The sequence below is a fragment of the Hemicordylus capensis genome, chromosome 13, assembly GCF_027244095.1.
Source record: "Hemicordylus capensis ecotype Gifberg chromosome 13, rHemCap1.1.pri, whole genome shotgun sequence".
Classification (NCBI taxonomy): domain Eukaryota; kingdom Metazoa; phylum Chordata; class Lepidosauria; order Squamata; family Cordylidae; genus Hemicordylus; species Hemicordylus capensis.
In genome coordinates this window covers 5,472,390-5,494,757 of record NC_069669.1, presented here as the reverse complement: position 1 = coordinate 5,494,757, position 22,368 = coordinate 5,472,390, and the positions used below count along the sequence as shown (strand labels likewise).

The following is a 22,368-nucleotide window of genomic DNA, read 5'->3' as shown; positions in this document are numbered from 1 at the left end:
GCAACCCCAGCGACAAAGATTTTACTGGTGGGGATATGGAGTGATACGAGGCAGGTGTAACTCGACCCTCAAAGCATGGCAGAGTGTGCCTTGAAGAAGGACCACAGTTACTGCATCTACGAGAAGCACCTTGTGTGGTTGGGAGGTCAATTGCCTTTGGAAAGAGAGCACTGGAGACATTCCCCACAAAGATGACTGGAGAGAAGGGCCTGTCCTCCTGCTTGGCCTGTTACTCTTTCAAAATTGCACCCAGGGGCACTCTGACCCTGGACTCTGAGGCCAGACACCAGGGCCTCCACCCACCCCGGGGCCCCCCAAATCCTCTCGTCTGTCCTGGGTGGAGTGGTTGCCACTGGCCCCTACTACGAATGTGATTGTGGCCAGTGCCAGATGCTTCAGAGACAGAAGAGTGGGGAAAGCATGATGTGGGATGGGAATACCTTGAGTGTTTCAACTGTTTCTGCTCATGCATAAATATACCTGTTCTATATTCTTGTTGGTCCAGTTGCTGTTTGTACCCTCAACCCACATGTTAAAAATAGCGTGTGTGGGGTGAGTGACGCTTAACGGGCAGGAGTGGAAGAGAGACAAAGGCCTTTAGGTCCAGGCTGCAGAGAGAGCAAAAAATGGAGGAAGAGATGTAATTATATGGTCCAGTCTATTCCTCTTGTGCTCTGGGCAAACTGGGACTGAACTTGTTTTGACCAAAATCATTCATTTAACCCAATTTAACCATTAGGCGGGGGAGAGGTCTCTTTCCTAACAGTCTGCATTTGATCCCAGCAGTGCCATTTTTCAAAATGTCCTTTGTTTCCAAGAAAGTGTATCTCACTCCAGATCCTCCTCGCCTTTATTTCATGAGCATCTGTTCTTCATCAAGCAGGATCTCAGCCTCAGTTTCTCCAGCAAGAGCTGCACCAACTCTAGCCCAGGACAACAGTACTTCTTGAATGCCACAACTCTTTCAACAAACTATGGCAATCTTTGATTCTAGCAGACAATACGGAGAGTTTTTTATTTAGCAAACCTCATGGCTCTGGGCCATTTACAAAAAAACACAGGTTAAAACAACTTGAAATAAGAATCAGTTCTGGGTGCTTGACAGAAATACCCTCTTCAGCATCCTATAAGCCTGTCAGTAAGCAAAGCTACACAAAGACAATATTGATCTTCATTTCTACATCAAATTGCCCAAGCACCCATCTTTGCATCAAAGGGGGAATAGTCTGTAAGATGCTAGCAGGAAGAGACTCGGAGCCACGGAAGAGCTACATGAGCGAGTGGTGGATGGGTTCTGGCCTTTCAGACTTTCAGTAGCAAAGTGCTTTTTCTCACCATTCCCATATGCTGCTTTGAATATTATTTTAATACACTAGTTGGTCTAGAATATCTAATCTACGTTGAAAATGCTTCATTTTAGTTCCTATTAGCCTTCCTAATTAAGTTAATAGATCTGTATGTCTTATATTATACTACACTTGTTGAACCTTTTTAGATTTTATCCTAATCTTTTAGATGTTATCCTACTTATATTATACTACACTTGTTTATTCTTTTTAGGTTTGATCCTATCCTTTTAGATGTTATCCTATGCAACAGCTATTTTTGTTTTAGTTTCTAACATATTTTAAGTTTGTATTTAAACAATATTGCAAGCAGCACACAGAAATAATGGGGGGCAGAGAAGCCATCTAGGATAAAACCCTGGACACACCCAAGGCCAGTGGCTCTCCAGACATCTCAGTGGAGGCTCTGAGCAATCTGAAGCAGAGATATCAAGCCAGGAATGAAGAAAACCACACTCCAAGTACCTTGGGGATTTCTCAGAGCAGGAAGCAGCCGAGACACAGGGTCAGGCATGAAGACTGAACTGCCAGAAAACTGCCCCTCAAGCATGCCGCTCTTTTGAGACCCCCACCAGCTGACAGGCCAAGCAGATTCACAGGGCTGTGCCAATATTTAGACGCCACCAAAAAGTGAAGTCCTTTGGAGATGGTCGCCATCTTGGGTTGAAACAGGCTCACAGCAATGTGGGGATATTTCTATGTGACAGAATTGCTACTCAGTCGTGAAGGAGGCAGTCAGCTCCGAGGAGGGAGCCTGCCTGTTTCTTCTCTCCTGCTTCTTGTTATCCGGTCTTCTCCTCCCACTTCTCCAGTTAGTCTTCAGGGCTCCTGTTGGGACTTTCTGATGTTCTTTCTCCTTGTTCTGCAGTTGTTCCTTCAATTTTTCTCTTATTCTCTTTTAAAAACACGGAGAACCAAAAAGATTCAGAATCTTTATCCTCCTTATCCTTACCCACTTGTGTTCTTTTCTGCCTACCCGATGTGCCTAAGCCCAGATTTCCACACTTTATTGTCCCCCTCCCCTTTGTCTTCTAAACAAAGACAAAAGCTTGTTCTTTACTCTTTTCTCTCTTAAGAAGGGCATGTTGAGGACAATCTATGTTCATGCAAGAGCCCAAGCCAAAGGGAATGAGACCACAAAGCTTGAGGTTTCACGACACATCTCCTTGTCTGATCAGTCCACTCACCGTGTGCTTTCAGCCAGCAGAGCGTGCTCAGCATACCACGCGGCTTGAAGAGGTCAGAAATGTCGCACCCCTACTGTCGTACCACGCAAGGCCGGAGGTACCACTTCATCACCATTCAGAAAAAGAAGAGCAAAGTCATATAACCAGGATTGAAGCTCCCCCAGACATTGAAATGTAAAATACAAAGAAAAAAATGTAAAATCCAATTGGAAAAAGTGATACCCGAAACCCACTGTATGGCCACTAAGACAGACAGTGCAAAGACGTGAAGTCCAACATGAGAAACACGCCCCCCAGACAAATCAGGGCTTCTCCAGTATACAGACACCAAGAAGGCCACGCTCCCACAGTTGTAGGGCTCCCCAGTGCAAAGACATAAAGTCCAGCACGAGAAAGCCACACCTCAGGCGAAATGGGGGCTGCTCCATGTACGGCACCTACAAGGGCCACCCTCTCACTATTTGTAGGGCTCCCCAGTGCAGAGACGTGAAGTCCAGCACGAGAAACACGCCCCCACGCAGCATACAGACACTCAGGCTCGTCTGGGGAGGACATACTCCCACCGCTTTCGGGGCTCCCCAGGGCCAGGACGTGAAGTCCAGCATGAGAAAGCCGCTCCCCGGCCAAATCGGGGGTCCCCAGTATACAGCCACTACGATGGCCATACTCTTACCATTGTAGGGCTCCCCAGTGCAAAGACGTGAAGTCCAGCACGTGAAACCGGCACCACAGCCAAATCAGGGGTTCCCTAGTTTACTAGGACCGGGGAGACTCGAGTCCAAATCCCCATTCAGCCATGCTACTAGCTGGGTGACTCTGGGCCAGTCGCTTCTCTCTCAGCCTAACCTACTCACAGGGTTGTTGTGGGAGGGGGGGAAACAAGTATGCAGTACACCGCTTTGGGCTCCTGGGAAGAAGAGCGGGCTAGAAATGTCAAAATAATAATAATCAAAAAGAGGCCACGCTCCCACAATTGTAGGGCTCCGCAGTGCAAAGACGTGAAGTCCAGCACGAGAAAGCCACACCTCAGCCGAAATGGGGGCTGCTCCGTGTACGGCCCCTACGAGGGCCACCCTCTCACTATTTGTAGGGCTCCCCAGTGCAGAGACGTGAAGTCCAGCACGAGAAACACGCCCCCAGACAAATCAGGAGTTCTCCAGTATACAGACACTTCCCACAGTCGTAGGGCTCCCCAGTGCAAAGACATAAAGTCCAGCCCGAGAAAGCCACACCTCAGCTGAAATAGGGGCTGCCCCCTATGAGGGCCACCCTCTCACTATTTGTAGGGCTCCCCAGTGCAAAGACGTGAAGTCCAGCACGAGAAACACGCCCCCAGACAAATCAGGAGTTCTCCAGTATACAGACACTTCCCACAGTCGTAGGGCTCCCCAGTGCAAAGACATAAAGTCCAGCCCGAGAAAGCCACAGCTCAGCTGAAATAGGGGCTGCCCCTTGGATGGCCCCTATGAGGGCCACCCTCTCACTATTTGTGGGGCTCCCCAAGTGCAGAGACATGAAGTCCAGCACGAGAAAGCCGCAGCCCAGTTCAAGAAAGGGCCACTGAGCGGATGGACACCGAGTCCATCCTGTTCTGTCCACGCCCCTCCCAAACCAGTGGCTACTCAGGGGGACAGAGCAGAGAGAAGGGCAGCAATGAGGCCCTCCAGCTGGTGGGAGCGGAATCTCCCCCTTCTTCCTTCTGTGAAGCTGCTTGAGAGCCAGTCTTCTCCGCCTCCTTCTTCCCCGTCCAGGTCTCCTCCTGTTGCTCCTTGCGGCTTCTCTTTCGCCAGCCTGCGGCACTTCTTTCTTCTGCCCTTTCTCTCCTTTGCCTCCCAAGGCAAGAGATCAGCTTCTCGCAGCTCTTGACTCTTTTCCCTCTTCAGAAGGCCTTCTTGAGGAGCAGCCCTGCTCACGCAAGAGCCCAAGCCAAGGAGGAGCGTGAGCACACCAAGCGTCAGGCGTGTGCCTTCAGCCAGCAGAGGCTGCTGCTGCTGCTGGAAGAGGTCCGGGAGGCCACACTTCTACCGTCCCGAGCTTGCTCCGTGGGCAGGCCGGAGTGGCCAGCTCAACACCACTGGGAGCATGAAGGGCAAAGTCAGGCAGCAAGGCTTGGAGAGAGCCACCCCCTGGCCAAATGAGGGGCTTCTCAGAGCAAAGACGTGAAGCTCGTGGCGAGAGGAAGCAACGCCCCCAGCCCTCACTGGGGCGGCTCAGTGCAGAGACATAAGGCCTGGCAGCACAAAGCAACGCTCCCAGCCCCAGCCCGGGGCGGCTCAGCGCACATACCCGAAGGCTCGGCGCGAGAGGAAGCAACACCCCCAAGCTGAGCCCAGCCAGGGGCAGGCTCAGCGCACATGGCATCAAGCTCGGCGTGAGAAAGCTAACGCCCCCAGCCCCGACCAGGGGCGGCTCAGCGCACATACCTCTAAGGCTCGGCGCGAGGAAGCAACACCCCCAGGCCAGCCTACCCAGGGGCAGCTCAGCGCACATACAGAAAGCAGTGGCGCGAAAAAGCAATACCCCCAGTCCCATCCAGGGGCGGCTCAGCACACATACTTCAGGTCCAGCAGGAGCAAGCCACCTCCCACCCAATGGCAAGGGACTCGGTGCAGAGAGATTCAGGGCGGCCTGAGAAGGCCGCACTCCCACCCCGTCAGGGCTCCTGAGTGCAAAGACATGAAGTCCAGCACCAGGAATGCCACGCTGCAGGGCCAGCTGCAGCCCCACGCAGAGTGATCAGTGGCCGAGAGAGGGAGCGAAATGAAGCCGTCCGCCCGGTGGAAGCACAGCCTGCCCGTTTCTTCTGCTAAGCTCCTGGAGAGCCGGTCTCCTCCTGCTTCTTTTCACGTCTCCTCCGCTGGCGCCTTCCTGCTTGTTCCTCTTCCTCCTCCTGCACCTCTTTCTTCTGTCCTTGCTCCCCCGTTGCCTTCTAAAGAAAGGGAAAAAGCCTCGTCACTTTCCAGAGCTTGACACTTTCCCCTCTTTAGAAGGGCTTCTGGAGGACCCGGGAGCCCTGTCCATCCAAGAGCCCAAGCCAAGGAGAAGGAGACCTCAAAGCGCAAGGCTTCGGGCCGCGTCTCCGGCCCGACCGGAGACCACTCACCGTGTGCCTTCTTCAGCCAGCCAGCAGGGCCCGCTCCTCGGCACACCACGCTGCTTGAAGGGGTCATGGATGCCGCACTTCCACCATCCCTGGCTTTCTCCGTGGGCAGGGCGCGCCAAGCTGAAGACTAGGGACGGGGCAGTTGGGAGATGCCAACTCATCACCACTCGCAAGATGAAGGGCAAAGTCACGCAGCGAGGAACGGCACCCTGCGGATAAATGAGCAGCCACGCAGCATACAGACACTCAGGCTCGTCTGGGGAGGACATACTCCCACCGCTTTCGGGGCTCCCCAGGGCCAGGACGTGAAGTCCAGCATGAGAAAGCCGCTCCCCAGCCAAATCGGGGGTCCCCAGTATACAGCCACTACGATGGCCATACTCTTACCATTGTAGGGCTCCCCAGTGCAAAGACGTGAAGTCCAGCACGTGAAACCGGCACCACAGCCAAATCAGGGGTTCCCTAGTTTACTAGGACCGGGGAGACTCGAGTCCAAATCCCCATTCAGCCATGCTACTAGCTGGGTGACTCTGGGCCAGTCGCTTCTCTCTCAGCCTAACCTACTCACAGGGTTGTTGTGGGACGGGGGGGGAAACAAGTATGCAGTACACCGCTTTGGGCTCCTGGGAAGAAGAGCGGGCTAGAAATGTCAAAATAATAATAATCAAAAAGAGGCCACGCTCCCACAATTGTAGGGCTCCACAGTGCAAAGACGTGAAGTCCAGCACGAGAAAGCCACACCTCAGCCGAAATGGGGGCTGCTCCGTGTACGGCCCCTACAAGGGCCACCCTCTCACTATTTGTAGGGCTCCCCAGTGCAGAGACGTGAAGTCCAGCACGAGAAACACGCCCCCAGACAAATCAGTTCTCCAGTATACAGACACTTCCCACAGTCGTAGGGCTCCCCAGTGCAAAGACATAAAGTCCAGCCCAAGAAAGCCACACCTCAGCTGAAATAGGGGCTGCCCCTTGGATGGCCCCTATGAGGGCCACCCTCTCACTATTTGTAGGGCTCCCCAAGTGCAGAGACATGAAGTCCAGCACGAGAAAGCCGCAGCCCAGTTCAAGAAAGGGCCACTGAGCGGATGGACACCGAGTCCATCCTGTTCTGTCCACGCCCCTCCCAAACCAGTGGCTACTCAGGGCAGGGACATCCTAAGCCTCCCGAAGCAGCCAGGCTCCAGGTAAATCATCCTCCACTCAGGGAGAGAGAGCAGAGAGAAGGGCAGCAATGAGGCCCTCCAGCTGGTGGGAGCGGAATCTCCCCCTTCTTCCTTCTGTGAAGCTGCTTGAGAGCCAGTCTTCTCCGCCTCCTTCTTCCCCGTCCAGGTCTCCTCCTGTTGCTCCTTGCGGCTTCTCTTTCGCCAGCCTGCGGCACTTCTTTCTTCTGCCCTTTCTCTCCTTTGCCTCCCAAGGCAAGAGATCAGCTTCTCGCAGCTCTTGACTCTTTTCCCTCTTCAGAAGGCCTTCTTGAGGAGCAGCCCTGCTCACGCAAGAGCCCAAGCCAAGGAGGAGCGTGAGCACACCAAGCGTCAGGCGTGTGCCTTCAGCCAGCAGAGGCTGCTGCTGCTGCTGGAAAAGGTCCGGGAGGCCACACTTCTACCGTCCCGAGCTTGCTCCGTGGGCAGGCCGGAGTGGCCAGCTCAACACCACTGGGAGCATGAAGGGCAAAGTCAGGCAGCAAGGCTTGGAGAGAGCCACCCCCTGGCCAAATGAGGGGCTTCTCAGAGCAAAGACGTGAAGCTCGTGGCGAGAGGAAGCAACGCCCCCAGCCCTCACTGGGGCGGCTCAGTGCAGAGACATAAGGCCTGGCAGCACAAAGCAACGCTCCCAGCCCCAGCCCGGGGCGGCTCAGCGCACATACCCGAAGGCTCGGCGCGAGAGGAAGCAACACCCCCAAGCTGAGCCCAGCCAGGGGCAGGCTCAGCGCACATGGCATCAAGCTCGGCGTGAGAAAGCTAACGCCCCCAGCCCCGACCAGGGGCGGCTCAGCGCACATACCTCTAAGGCTCGGCGCGAGGAAGCAACACCCCCAGGCCAGCCTACCCAGGGGCAGCTCAGCGCACATACAGAAAGCAGTGGCGCGAAAAAGCAATACCCCCAGTCCCATCCAGGGGCGGCTCAGCACACATACTTCAGGTCCAGCAGGAGCAAGCCACCTCCCACCCAATGGCAAGGGACTCGGTGCAGAGAGATTCAGGGCGGCCTGAGGAGGCCGCACTCCCACCCCTGTCAGGGCTCCTGAGTGCAAAGACATGAAGTCCAGCACCAGGAATGCCACGCTGCAGGGCCAGCTGCAGCCCCACGCAGAGTGATCAGTGGCCGAGAGAGGGAGCGAAATGAAGCCGTCCGCCCGGTGGAAGCACAGCCTGCCCGTTTCTTCTGCTAAGCTCCTGGAGAGCCGGTCTCCTCCTGCTTCTTTTCACGTCTCCTCCGCTGGCGCCTTCCTGCTTGTTCCTCTTCCTCCTTCTGCACCTCTTTCTTCTGTCCTTGCTCCCCCGTTGCCTTCTAAAGAAAGGGAAAAAGCCTCGTCACTTTCCAGAGCTTGACACTTTCCCCTCTTTAGAAGGGCTTCTGGAGGACCCGGGAGCCCTGTCCATCCAAGAGCCCAAGCCAAGGAGAAGGAGACCTCAAAGCGCAAGGCTTCGGGCCGCGTCTCCCGGCCCGACCGGAGACCACTCACCGTGTGCCTTCTTCAGCCAGCCAGCAGGGCCCGCTCCTCGGCACACCACGCTGCTTGAAGGGGTCATGGATGCCGCACTTCCACCGTCCCTGGCTTTCTCCGTGGGCAGGGCGCGCCAAGCTGAAGACTAGGGACGGGGCAGTTGGGAGATGCCAACTCATCACCACTTGCAAGATGAAGGGCGAAGTCACGCAGCGAGGAACGGCACCCTGGGGATAAACGAGCAGCCACGCAGCATACAGACACTCAGGCTCGTCTGAGGAGGACATACTCCCACCTCTTTTGGGGCTCCCCAGTGCCAGTCCAGCATGAAGTCCAGCATGAGAAAGCCGCTCTCCGGCCAAATCGGGGTTCCCCAGTATACAGCCACTACGATGGCCATACTCTTACCATTGTAGGGCTCCCCAGTGCAAAGACGTGAAGTCCAGCACGTGAAACCGGCACCACAGCCAAATCAGGGGTTCCCTAGTTTACTAGGACCGGGGAGACTCGAGTCCAAATCCCCATTCAGCCATGCTACTAGCTGGGTGACTCTGGGCCAGTCGCTTCTCTCTCAGCCTAACCTACTCACAGGGTTGTTGTGGGACGGGGGGGAAACAAGTATGCAGTACACCACTTTGGGCTCCTGGGAAGAAGAGCGGGCTAGAAATGTCAAAATAATAATAATCAAAAAGAGGCCACGCTCCCACAATTGTAGGGCTCCGCAGTGCAAAGACGTGAAGTCCAGCACGAGAAAGCCACACCTCAGCCGAAATGGGGGCTGCTCCGTGTACGGCCCCTACGAGGGCCACGCTCTCACTATTTGTAGGGCTCCCCAGTGCAGAGACGTGAAGTCCAGCACGAGAAACACGCCCCCAGACAAATCAGGAGTTCTCCAGTATACAGACACTTCCCACAGTCGTAGGGCTCCCCAGTGCAAAGACATAAAGTCCAGCCCTAGAAAGCCACACCTCAGCTGAAATAGGGGCTGCCCCCTATGAGGGCCACCCTCTCACTATTTGTAGGGCTCCCCAGTGCAAAGACGTAAAGTCCAGCACGAGAAGGCCACTCCCCAGACCAATCCGGGCTTCTCCAGTATACAGACACCAAGAAGGCCACGCTCCCACAGTCGTAGGGCTCCCCAGTGCAAAGACATAAAGTCCAGCCCGAGAAAGCCACAGCTCAGCTGAAATAGGGGCTGCCCCTTGGATGGCCCCTATGAGGGCCACCCTCTCACTATTTGTAGGGCTCCCCAGTGCAGAGACATGAAGTCCAGCACGAGAAAGCCGCAGCCCAGTTCCAGAAAGGGCCACTGAGCGGATGGACACCGAGTCCATCCTGTTCTGTCCACGCCCCTCCCAAACCAGTGGCTACTCAGGGAGACAGAGCAGAGAGAAGGGCAGCAATGAGGCCCTCCAGCTGGTGGGAGCGGAATCTCCCCCTTCTTCCTTCTGTGAAGCTGCTTGAGAGCCAGTCTTCTCCGCCTCCTTCTTCCCCGTCCAGGTCTCCTCCTGTTGCTCCTTGCGGCTTCTCTTTCGCCAGCCTGCGGCACTTCTTTCTTCTGCCCTTTCTCTCCTTTGCCTCCCAAGGCAAGAGATCAGCTTCTCGCAGCTCTTGACTCTTTTCCCTCTTCAGAAGGCCTTCTTGAGGAGCAGCCCTGCTCACGCAAGAGCCCAAGCCAAGGAGGAGCGTGAGCACACCAAGCGTCAGGCGTGTGCCTTCAGCCAGCAGAGGCGGCTGCTGCTGCTGCTGGAAGAGGTCCGGGAGGCCACACTTCTACCGTCCCGAGCTTGCTCCGTGGGCAGGCCGGAGTGGCCAGCTCAACACCACTGGGAGCATGAAGGGCAAAGTCAGGCAGCAAGGCTTGGAGAGAGCCACCCCCTGGCCAAATGAGGGGCTTCTCAGAGCAAAGACGTGAAGCTCGTGGCGAGAGGAAGCAACGCCCCCAGCCCTCACTGGGGCGGCTCAGTGCAGAGACATAAGGCCTGGCAGCACAAAGCAACGCTCCCAGCCCCAGCCCGGGGCGGCTCAGCGCACATACCCGAAGGCTCGGCGCGAGAGGAAGCAACACCCCCAAGCTGAGCCCAGCCAGGGGCAGGCTCAGCGCACATGGCATCAAGCTCGGCGTGAGAAAGCTAACGCCCCCAGCCCCGACCAGGGGCGGCTCAGCGCACATACCTCTAAGGCTCGGCACGAGGAAGCAACACCCCCAGGCCAGCCTACCCAGGGGCAGCTCAGCGCACATACAGAAAGCAGTGGCGCGAAAAAGCAATACCCCCAGTCCCATCCAGGGGCGGCTCAGCACACATACTTCAGGTCCAGCAGGAGCAAGCCACCTCCCACCCAATGGCAAGGGACTCGGTGCAGAGAGATTCAGGGCGGCCTGAGGAGGCCGCACTCCCACCCGTCAGGGCTCCTGAGTGCAAAGACATGAAGTCCAGCACCAGGAATGCCACGCTGCAGGGCCAGCTGCAGCCCCACGCAGAGTGATCAGTGGCCGAGAGAGGGAGCGAAATGAAGCCGTCCGCCCGGTGGAAGCACAGCCTGCCCGTTTCTTCTGCTAAGCTCCTGGAGAGCCGGTCTCCTCCTGCTTCTTTTCACGTCTCCTCCGCTGGCGCCTTCCTGCTTGTTCCTCTTCCTCCTTCTGCACCTCTTTCTTCTGTCCTTGCTCCCCCGTTGCCTTCTAAAGAAAGGGAAAAAGCCTCGTCACTTTCCAGAGCTTGACACTTTCCCCTCTTTAGAAGGGCTTCTGGAGGACCCGGGAGCCCTGTCCATCCAAGAGCCCAAGCCAAGGAGAAGGAGACCTCAAAGCGCAAGGCTTCGGGCCGCGTCTCCCGGCCCGACCGGAGACCACTCACCGTGTGCCTTCTTCAGCCAGCCAGCAGGGCCCGCTCCTCGGCACACCACGCTGCTTGAAGAGGTCATGGATGCCGCACTTCCACCGTCCCTGGCTTTCTCCGTGGGCAGGGCGCGCCAAGCTGAAGACTAGGGACGGGGCAGTTGGGAGATGCCAACTCATCACCACTTGCAAGATGAAGGGCAAAGTCACGCAGCGAGGAACGGCACCCTGCGGATAAACGAGCAGCCACGCAGCATACAGACACTCAGGCTCGTCTGAGGAGGACATACTCCCACCTCTTTTGGGGCTCCCCAGTGCCAGGACGTGAAGTCCAGCATGAGAAAGCCGCTCTCCGGCCAAATCGGGGTTCCCCAGTATACAGCCACTACGATGGCCATACTCTTACCATTGTAGGGCTCCCCAGTGCAAAGACGTGAAGTCCAGCACGTGAAACCGGCACCACAGCCAAATCAGGGGTTCCCTAGTTTACTAGGACCGGGGAGACTCGAGTCCAAATCCCCATTCAGCCATGCTACTAGCTGGGTGACTCTGGGCCAGTCGCTTCTCTCTCAGCCTAACCTACTCACAGGGTTGTTGTGGGACGGGGGGGAAACAAGTATGCAGTACACCGCTTTGGGCTCCTGGGAAGAAGAGCGGGCTAGAAATGTCAAAATAATAATAATCAAAAAGAGGCCACGCTCCCACAATTGTAGGGCTCCGCAGTGCAAAGACGTGAAGTCCAGCACGAGAAAGCCACACCTCAGCTGAAATGGGGGCTGCTCCGTGTACGAGGGCCACCCTCTCACTATTTGTAGGGCTCCCCAGTGCAGAGACGTGAAGTCCAGCACGAGAAACACGCCCCCAGACAAATCAGGAGTTCTCCAGTATACAGACACTTCCCACAGTCGTAGGGCTCCCCAGTGCAAAGACATAAAGTCCAGCCCGAGAAAGCCACACCTCAGCTGAAATAGGGGCTGCCCCTTGGATGTCCCCTATGAGGGCCACCCTCTCACTATTTGTAGGGCTCCCCAGTGCAAAGACGTAAAGTCCAGCACGAGAAGGCCACTCCCCAGACCAATCCGGGCTTCTCCAGTATACAGACACCAAGAAGGCCACGCTCCCACAGTCGTAGGGCTCCCCAGTGCAAAGACATAAAGTCCAGCCCGAGAAAGCCACAGCTCAGCTGAAATAGGGGCTGCCCCTTGGATGGCCCCTATGAGGGCCACCCTCTCACTATTTGTAGGGCTCCCCAAGTGCAGAGACATGAAGTCCAGCACGAGAAAGCCACAGCCCAGTTCCAGAAAGGGCCACTGAGCGGATGGACACCGAGTCCATCCTGTTCTGTCCACGCCCCTCCCAAACCAGTGGCTACTCAGGGAGACAGAGCAGAGAGAAGGGCAGCAATGAGGCCCTCCAGCTGGTGGGAGCGGAATCTCCCCCTTCTTCCTTCTGTGAAGCTGCTTGAGAGCCAGTCTTCTCCGCCTCCTTCTTCCCCGTCCAGGTCTCCTCCTGTTGCTCCTTGCGGCTTCTCTTTCGCCAGCCTGCGGCACTTCTTTCTTCTGCCCTTTCTCTCCTTTGCCTCCCATGGCAAGAGATCAGCTTCTCGCAGCTCTTGACTCTTTTCCCTCTTCAGAAGGCCTTCTTGAGGAGCAGCCCTGCTCACGCAAGAGCCCAAGCCAAGGAGGAGCGTGAGCACACCAAGCGTCAGGCGTGTGCCTTCAGCCAGCAGAGGCGGCTGCTGCTGCTGCTGGAAGGGGTCCGGGAGGCCACACTTCTACCGTCCCGAGCTTGCTCCGTGGGCAGGCCGGAGTGGCCAGCTCAACACCACTGGGAGCATGAAGGGCAAAGTCAGGCAGCAAGGCTTGGAGAGAGCCACCCCCTGGCCAAATGAGGGGCTTCTCAGAGCAAAGACGTGAAGCTCGTGGCGAGAGGAAGCAACGCCCCCAGCCCTCACTGGGGCGGCTCAGTGCAGAGACATAAGGCCTGGCAGCACAAAGCAACGCTCCCAGCCCCAGCCCGGGGCGGCTCAGCGCACATACCCGAAGGCTCGGCGCGAGAGGAAGCAACACCCCCAAGCTGAGCCCAGCCAGGGGCAGGCTCAGCGCACATGGCATCAAGCTCGGCGTGAGAAAGCTAACGCCCCCAGCCCCGACCAGGGGCGGCTCAGCGCACATACCTCTAAGGCTCGGCGCGAGGAAGCAACACCCCCAGGCCAGCCTACCCAGGGGCAGCTCAGCGCACATACAGAAAGCAGTGGCGCGAAAAAGCAATACCCCCAGTCCCATCCAGGGGCGGCTCAGCGCACATACTTCAGGTCCAGCAGGAGCAAGCCACCTCCCACCCAATGGCAAGGGACTCGGTGCAGAGAGATTCAGGGCGGCCTGAGAAGGCCGCACTCCCACCCCTGTCAGGGCTCCTGAGTGCAAAGACATGAAGTCCAGCACCAGGAATGCCACGCTGCAGGGCCAGCTGCAGCCCCACGCAGAGTGATCAGTGGCCGAGAGAGGGAGCGAAATGAAGCCGTCCGCCCGGTGGAAGCACAGCCTGCCCGTTTCTTCTGCTAAGCTCCTGGAGAGCCGGTCTCCTCCTGCTTCTTTTCACGTCTCCTCCGCTGGCGCCTTCCTGCTTGTTCCTCTTCCTCCTTCTGCACCTCTTTCTTCTGTCCTTGCTCCCCCGTTGCCTTCTAAAGAAAGGAAAAAAGCCTCGTCACTTTCCAGAGCTTGACACTTTCCCATCTTTAGAAGGGCTTCTGGAGGACCCTGGGAAGAAGAGCAGGCTAGAAGAGCTCCTGGGAAGAAGAGCGGGCTAGAAATGTAGTAATAGTAATAATCAAAAAGAGGCCACGCTCCCACAATTGTAGCTCTCCCCAGGGCCAAGACGTGAAGTCTTGCAGTAGATAGCCACACACCAGCCCTGTTAGAGTCTCCCACGTGTATGGCCACCAAGGACATGTTCCCACATTTTCAGAGGTTCTTAAGTACCTTGAGTCCAGCACAATCAAGCCAGGCTCTAGGAACTCAGGAGTTATGCATGGCAGAGAGGAAGTCACCAATTAAGCCTTCTAGTTTGTAGAAGCAGAACCTGCCTGATTCTTCTGTCAAGCATCTTTAAAATCAATCCCTCCTCCTATTTCTTCCTTTTTTATTCCTCTTGTTTCTCGTTTCTGCTTGTTTTTCTTCCTCCTTCTGTACTGCTTTGTCTTTTCTCCCCTTTTCCTCCTAAACAACAACAAAAAAAGCTTCATAAGTTTTAAGACCTTTACTCTTTACTTTCTTTTGAATGGTTTATTGAAGAACATCTTTGTTCATCAAGGAGCCCGATCCACGATTGAGACACTGAGACCTGTTTGGACAGAGCAGCATATAAATGTCATAAATAAAGAAGGAGAACCAAACCTCAAATCTTAATCCTTCAGGACTTGTTCCCTTGCCTTATCACCATGTCCCTTCAGCCAGCCAAGCCTGGTCAGCACACCACACTGCTTGAAGAGGTCAAGGATGCTGCATTTCCACTATCCTTGCTTCCTCCATCAGCAGGGCAGACCAAGCTGATCATCTGTGCAAGTCAGATATGCCATCTCACCAATATTCAGAGCATGAAAAGTAAACACAGAAAGGTTTGTACATCAACACTCACCAGCTAAATGAGGGGATCCTTAGAGGGAAAGTGTAAGATCTAGGAGAAAGGCACACTGCAACTTAGTGAGGCCATGTAGAACAATGCGATACAGTCTAGAATGAGAAAGCTATTCTCTAGCTAAATTAAGGGTTATTCAAAGCAAAAACATGGAGTCCATATAAGCAAGTCATGTTCTAGCTCCTTTGTGGGCTGCTCTGAGCAATGTGTGTCAGGGCATCCAATCTGGCTGTGAGGGGCTACAGCCAAGCCATCTTAGGGACTGCTTTGAGGAATAAATTCTGTGCTTTCTGGGGTTTCAGGCTTTTATTATGGATATACTTTTTTCATTATTTCTATATGCTACTTTGAATATTATTTTAATACACTAATTGTTCTAAAATACCTAACCTGCTTTTAGAATGCTTCACTTTTCTGTTAACTTTCCCTGTTATATTAATAACCTATATTTCCTTTATTATACTGCACAAGCTCACTATTTTTTATATTTTATCCTATTCAGGATTTTATTCTCTTCTTATTTGATTTTATCCTATTTAAAGCCTATTTTAGTTTTACTTTTTACAAATATTATAAGTTTGTATTTAAACAATATTCCAAGCAGCATACAGAGATAATGGGAGTGGGAAGCTATCCATAATAAAACCCTGGAAACACCCAAGGCCAGCCACAGAATTGCTATTAACAATTTAAAGGCTCTTTTAAGGAGCCACCACCGTCCAGACAAAGGAGCCTCCTCACAGGGTTGGGGGTACATTTACAGGCTACCACGTTGCCACTGAAGCACCAAGGTGCTCTTTTGAGGCAGCCCCTATCTCCCAGGGGAAGCTGCCTCTCAGAGCTGTGTGGGGAGCTCTAGAAATCCTCTCAACAATCCCCCTTCCAGCATGCGCGACTCTCGTGGGGCTCCTTGCTCGTTCTCTCAGTGCTGCTTCGCGAGGCTGAAACGAGAGTGAGAAAAAGAAGGCATGCCACTGAGTGTGTGTGTGTGGGGGGGGGCGCAATACATTGCAACGGAGGGGCCTTGGGCTAGCGGCCCGCCTTGGCTTTCCACCCCTGCCGGCGTCCCTGCTCGCGCCTTGAGGCGACACTGAGGCCCTCTCCCTCGAGCCTCCCTCCACGTCAGGCGCCTAAATTCAAAATGCGAGGAGACAAGCAGAAATTGTCCAGTTGCCTGGGCGGAGCCAGAAGCTGGCCAATCAACGGCGAGCAAGCAGGCTCGTGCTGTCTAGTCCTGGAGTGGCATAACCAGCAGCCAGCCAATCAACGACCGACCAAAGTTTGCGCGCGGAGACTTGACAGAGCCGTTAAAGAAAAAAGAGGGCTGCTGAGGGGAAATGGGTGGGGGGAGGGGGAATGCCCAACTCTAATGGCCTTTCCCGCTTTTACCGCCCCCCCCCCCAAACTGAACCAAGTTTCACCTCTTTCAATCTGCAATTCTCAGGCCATGACTGGCCCGAGTTAGCAACTCTTTCTGACAGGAATCGTTCCTGGAGATGTTGTTATTATTTTATTCTTATTATTTGAAATATTTATACCCCACGCCCACAGTTCAATACTGCTCAGGGTGCCTATTCCCTTCAATATTTCTCCAGTGTCCATTCATTTCTCTCCAAGCTCCCCTACCTACAAGGCACACACCAGAGTTAGCAACTCTTTCTGACAAGAAATCGTTCCTGGAGATATTATTTTCTCCAATATTTCTCCACAGTACCCATTCCTAGAGACCCCAGTTTGGAGTGGGCAACCCTACAGCAGCCTGACTGGAAGGACTTGGGGGCAGCTGAGGAGAAAAAGAGCTCCCACAGATACTGGCAGGCTCTTTTGCCCAATCTACCCACTCCACAAGGGAACAGGGGGACCCCTGCATCTGAAGACATTTATTTTGATGTGTTTCGATAGTATATATTTTCCAAGGCTTGTTTTCACTCGACTGCCTGAGAGAGATGTGTTCTTGACACATTTCTCTCAGGCAGTCAAGTGAAGAGATTCCTTGTAAAAGATGTGTCCTCTAAATTGGAATAAATATTGCTTCAGCAACAGCTCTTGTACTGTTTTTGAGGCCATCTCAGCTGATATTGATCCTCCATTTTAACCCCCCGCATATCTGTCATGAAGAGATGCTTGAGCTGCCGTTTCCACTGCTAAGAACTTCTGGAAGTTATCGGTTTATAATAAAAATGTGTTTATATCCCGGTTTTCTACACACAAGAATGCTCTGAAAGCAATGTTCACAAAGTATGAGAAAATTGTTCCTTGCCCCAAAGAGCTTACAGTGGGGCTTGGGGTGGCAGGGGGGAAGATGGAGACAGCAGCAATAGCCACTGAAGACATGCTATACTGGGCTGAAAAGGGACAAACACTTCCCCCTGCTTAATATCAGACTAGAGCACCACAACTTTAAAAACATGCCCCTTTGCCTGAGTTGTAGGCAGAACAGTTCCCCTTTTGCTCTCTGGGCTTTTCAAAAGATGTAACCAGACACAAAACATTCAGTTTCAAACAAGCAAATGGAGTAGTTCTAAAAGAACATTTGTGTATTTCAAAAACTGAAGCCATGCACAAATTATATTATGTTAGATGGCGTAAAGAAGTGGCTGGTAAGAACGAGAAAAGTCAGGTTTTTGCCAGGCACCTCTCAAGCCCAGAACCCCATTTCCACCAGAGATGCTTCCCGCAAACCCCACTGTTACTCTCCACAGAGTCTTCACCAAAGACTAAACATTGTTTTGCAAGAGTGTATCAGGAGTTCAGTTCTGAGGGGATCTCCCCCCCAGTCTGTGTAGGCTTCTAAATGTCGTGCAATAGGCTACACAGCCTGTGTGTACAGAGAAGGAAAAGGCATAGGGCCACATCACGCCCCCTTTCCCTTGCAGAGCAATTGCTTTGTCCCAAACTGCTGCCGCTGGGGTCAGGCGGGGAGGGGAGTCGGCCTACAAGCCTGGCCAGCCTCGGAGCCCTTGGCCCCTTCGAACTGGTCCCCTCGGCGCGGAAAGGGCCTGGAGGACGACACAACCCACGCTTCTGCCTCTCTCCCGGATAATTTCAGAATTCTGACTGTCCTGGTGTGTGTGTGTGTGTGTGTGTGTGTGTGTGTGTGTGTGTGTGTGTGTGTGAAATCCTTTAAAATATTTTCTAAAAAAAACCACAAAGAAAATCCAACTAAATTCCAATTTTCAAGTAAATTGATCAATTGAAAGAGAGCTGGTCTTGTGGTAGCTAGCATGACTTGTCCCCTTAGCTAAGTAGGGTCTACCCTGGTTGCATATGAATGGGAGACTCAGTGAGTTAGCACTGTAAAATATTCCCCTTAGGAGATGGAGCCACTCTGGGAAGAGCATCTAGGTTCCAGGTCCCCTCCCTAGAATAATCCGCCAAAATATTCTCTCCTATTCCAAAGAGTGCAGAGTATTCTTTCCCACAGAAACCCCACCTCCTTGACTCCTATCACCCTTGGACCAGGGGCAGGTAACCTTGACTCTCCATCCACTGAACCACAACTGTGAGTCTGATGATGCTGTGAGTTGTCATTCCAGCACCAACAGGGAATCGAAGGTTGCAGTGCTTTAAACTACCCATCTCAAGCTCATGTGTTTTATTCTTCCCAGTTACTTTTATCCTTCACAATTCTGTATTTTTGCTAGCAATCCAGTCGTGTTGGGGTTTCCACCTATCCTGTAACCCACCTACCCCTTCAAGAGTCTGAGCAGCCGCCTGCTTTTCTGCCCTTCTCTGCTAAACCAGGCAGGCTCTGCTCACCCCTTCCAGGGCTCTTGCCAGGTTGAGGCTGCTGCCACAGACAGGTACATGGCTTCTGGCCCAGTTTCCTCTCTATTACTGCAGACATATTTCTAGGCAATAAATAGTGTTTCATCCTCAGGAAACTGCCCCCCCTCCTCGCATTATTCTCTGGTCTGCAGTGGACACCCTTCCTTCTATACAGTCCAGTGGCCAACAAGAATACTTGACTAACGCTGTGGCACAGCAGGGAAACACTCGACTAACAAGCAGAAGGTTGCCGCTTCGAATCCCCACTGGGATGTTTCCCAGACTATGTTTCCCAGACGATGGGAAACACCTATATCAGGCAGCAGCGATTTAGGAAGATGCTTGAAGGCATCATCTCACACTGTGTGAGAGGAGGCCATGGTCAACCCTTCCTGTATTCTACCAAAGACAACCAGAGGGCTCTGTGGGTGCCAGGAGTCGAAATCAACTTGACGGCACACTTTACTTTAAGCTGTAGAGCAATCTTCATATTTGAATTTCTTCTCAGAACCTGTCCCAATACATTCATGTGGGTTTCAGTTCCTCCAGAACCCTTTGGCCCAGCAAGAGACCTTCATAAAATATTAGTACCTAGTTTCTGGAGGGCTCTGATGCTGGCCCGGCGTAATGCCTTAGGAGCGGCTGTCCAGGAGGGGAGATACGGTAAGATCCCCTGCAAGGAGCGTGTCTGCCCTTGTGGTTCTGCGGAATTGGTGTCAACAGCCCAGGTTATCTTGAGTTGTCAGTTTTATCGAACTTTGTGGGAGAGAGATCTAAGTCCTTTTTTAACAGCATAGCCCAGTTGTTCTGAGCAGTTCTATCTGGAATTACTTTTGACAGACCATTGGGATGTAGTATCTTACAACATGGCGAAGTATTGTTTTCTGGCTAGTAAGACTAGGATAAGAAATGTGGAGAAGCAAGATATAGGGTTAAATTTTAGATGATTCTAATGCATGGAGCCCTCTGTTTTATGTAATGGATGGACTCAGGTGTTATGGCTCTGTTGTATGTTTCAACAGTTTCTGTTGTATGTTTCAACAGTTTCTTACTTTATTTGACCAAGTTCGCTTTATGTAAAGCTTTTGTAGTTTGTGTATTGCTGGTCGAATGACAGTAACAATAAAGATTTGATTTGCACTGTGGCTGCTGCTGCTGCTGCTGCCACCTCAGTCACGTCCCCCCAAGAGGCCTGGCTGTAGCTCAACTCGGCAGCCACAGGGGAAGGCGTGTCCCCATGCCACAAGAAGCCAGAACTAGGGTCCTCCTGATGATCCTTGGTGTCTACAACATGACACAACATTCCCCTAAGATGAGGGAGTCCAACTGGGGGTCCAGCGAGAAACACAACCAGAACAGCCTGATCCTCCACATCTTTATTCAGAAGCAATTCCACCGAGTACATGGCAGTTACTTCAGAGTCTGACTCGGTATATAGCAGCTGCTTATGTTCCTATGGAGGCTGGCGGCCCCCTCCCCAGGCTCCTCTTTAAGCCTCCTCCCAGTCCATGCTCCGCCTTCTCCCCCACCTGCACTTGCTCCAACTAGCAGCAGCACTGCCTGCCCTTGAAAGGGGCTCAAAGGTAGCTAGCCACCCCCCTCCTCTTCCTTTTGGGACGGGGCCCTGGGAAGGAGGCTTGCGGGGCACGCTAGGCTGCTGCTCTGAAGAGGGTCGAGGCGGGACGGGTCCTGCCACTCTTTTGCGAGGGGGCCCTCCCTCGCAAAACTCCCTTGGGAGAGCCCCCCGCCCCGCCCTTCCTCGACAGCGTGCAGCACCTGTAGGGCCTGTCCCACCCCCACCCCCCAGCCCCCCAGCCCCACAGAGGGGCTCCGCGGACTCGGAGACTAGTGCGCTGATCACGGGACCAAGGAACGGAAGAAGGAAGGCTCGGAGAGCGGTTCAGGCTCTTTATTGCTGCTCGCTGTCAGTTTCACAGCACAAGAGCGCAAAGCGCGCGGCGGCACCCCGACGGCAGCGGCGACTCCCGGGAGCGGCGGGGAGCCAGCAGCCCGGCGGGCGGTGGGCGGGTGCGGGGGGGCTCATCTGTATTTCTCGGAGAGCACCTCCCCGATGTCCTCCATAAACCTGTCCCAGGCGAGGAAGCTCAGTGGTTCGGCTTGGAGGTAGGTGCCAGCTCCACCAACATGCCGCCGCCTCCCCCAGCAGCGGCTGCAAGGAAAGAGAGAAGAGGGGCCGAAGGATTCTGTTCAAGACCACCTTCCCTCACTTGGTTCCATGACCAACTGTTCTAGGGCACAGTTGTTCAGCATTATGAAAGCTGGGAATCTGGGGGGAAATTAAATGAAAGCTGGGAATCTGGGGGAATTAATAGGACAGATGCAAATCTCGAATCGATTCAAATCTAATCAGGCATGATTTGATTTGTACCCAAATCTAGCCAATGGACCACAGAGGTGATTTGCTTTGTCTCTAGATCACCTGAATCAGCTAGATTCAGGTACAAATTGATTTTGTACATCAATTATTTTGTACAAATTGATTTTGCACATCCCTACCATCCAGTCCATTTTCCAGGCTAGTTTTCTCTTCCTGCCGCCTCCTCCTCATCTTCCAAATATAACATGCTGGAGAACATGTGGCAGGAAGGTCTGGGGTGGGGAGGGAGGCCAGTGCCAGGCCAGCTGAAATCTGAAGGCAGAGGTCTCTATAACCCCCTGTAGACATGGTCTTGCTCAGCCCACTTCCTGGCCAGGACGGAAGCCAAGGGGTTGGCCCAGCTCCTGGGAGGCTGCAGGAGTCTCTTCCCTACCTGGCTGCACTGGCACAGAAGAGCGACTGTCTCGCCTGGAAGGGACGCCACCTCCCCCCCCTTTGCGTGGGACAGGCAGCCCCACTTTCATGTTGGAGACTCTGTTGCCAGATTTGGCTTTTTTAAAGCCAGATTTTGGGTTACGGCCCATTTGACTCATAAGTACCCATTAGGTCCTGGCCACACTGGACTTGGAGATGAACTTCCAGTGCATCGACCTTTTGCACCAACTGTCCGAATGACCACTAGGGGCATTGGGAGTAGAGACAGTGAGTCAGGGTCTCCCTATCTGTCCCTACTCTATGACCCCTGAACGGACTCTGCAGCACTTCCTGTGCTGAGTCACAATCCTTCCTTTCCTCCTAGAAATGAGATGGAAACATCTCTCTCTCCTTACCTATCCATTATGTAGATATAGGTCTTTCCTATCCAAGTGTATTTAACCAATCAATATTTAGTGTTTAGTCATACAAGGATCTCCATGTGTTTCTCTAAACAGCTGCAATATCCAAACCATCCTCTGCTACCTACTCTGTAACTGGAGTGTGTGCTCATTCCTTAGTGCTCTGCTGTTTTACCTACTGTGGGTAAAAATCAACAACCTCTAACATTTCACTCACTCACTCACTCCCCCTCCAGGGGCAGACAACTCTGTGTGTGTGTGTGTGTGTGGCGCGCTTGTCAAGGCATAAGGTGGGGGCTTCTCTGCTCGTGGTAGGAAGGAAGCATGAATTGCCCCCTTTGCTAAGCAGGGTCCACCCGGGTTTGCATATGAATGGGAGGCTACATGTGTGAGTGCTGTAAGACATTTCCCTGGGGGACGGAGCCCTCTGGGAAGAGCAACTACCTGCTTGCATGCAGAAGGTCCCAAGCAGGGGCGTAACTACCATTAAGCAAGGGGAGGCGGCTGCCTCGGGGCACCCACGGCTCGAGGGGCCCCCCAGAGGCAAGTCACATGAGGCAAGTCGCATGACTATATATTGTGAAGGGTGTGTGTGCATCAGCGAGGGGGACCACCCTAGTCCCAAGTTCCCTCCCTGGCAGCATCTCCAAGAT

The 22,368-nt window shown here is 53.7% G+C and overlaps 2 long non-coding RNA genes across 2 annotated transcripts; both read right to left on the bottom strand.

Moving 5' to 3' along the window:
* Positions 1–996: 996 nt before the first annotated feature.
* LOC128336727 (uncharacterized) lies at positions 997–13,818 on the bottom strand. The gene is made up of 5 exons (XR_008312049.1): positions 11,157–13,818; positions 8,320–10,981; positions 5,637–8,144; positions 2,534–5,462; positions 997–2,241 (listed from the first exon to the last, which is right to left on the bottom strand). It is a non-coding gene; the product is annotated as an uncharacterized LOC128336727 (long non-coding RNA).
* A 469-nt stretch (positions 13,819–14,287) lies between these two features.
* LOC128336731 (uncharacterized) lies at positions 14,288–16,114 on the bottom strand. The gene is made up of 2 exons (XR_008312053.1): positions 15,781–16,114; positions 14,288–14,812 (listed from the first exon to the last, which is right to left on the bottom strand). It is a non-coding gene; the product is annotated as an uncharacterized LOC128336731 (long non-coding RNA).
* Between the last annotated feature and the right edge of the window lie 6,254 nt (positions 16,115–22,368).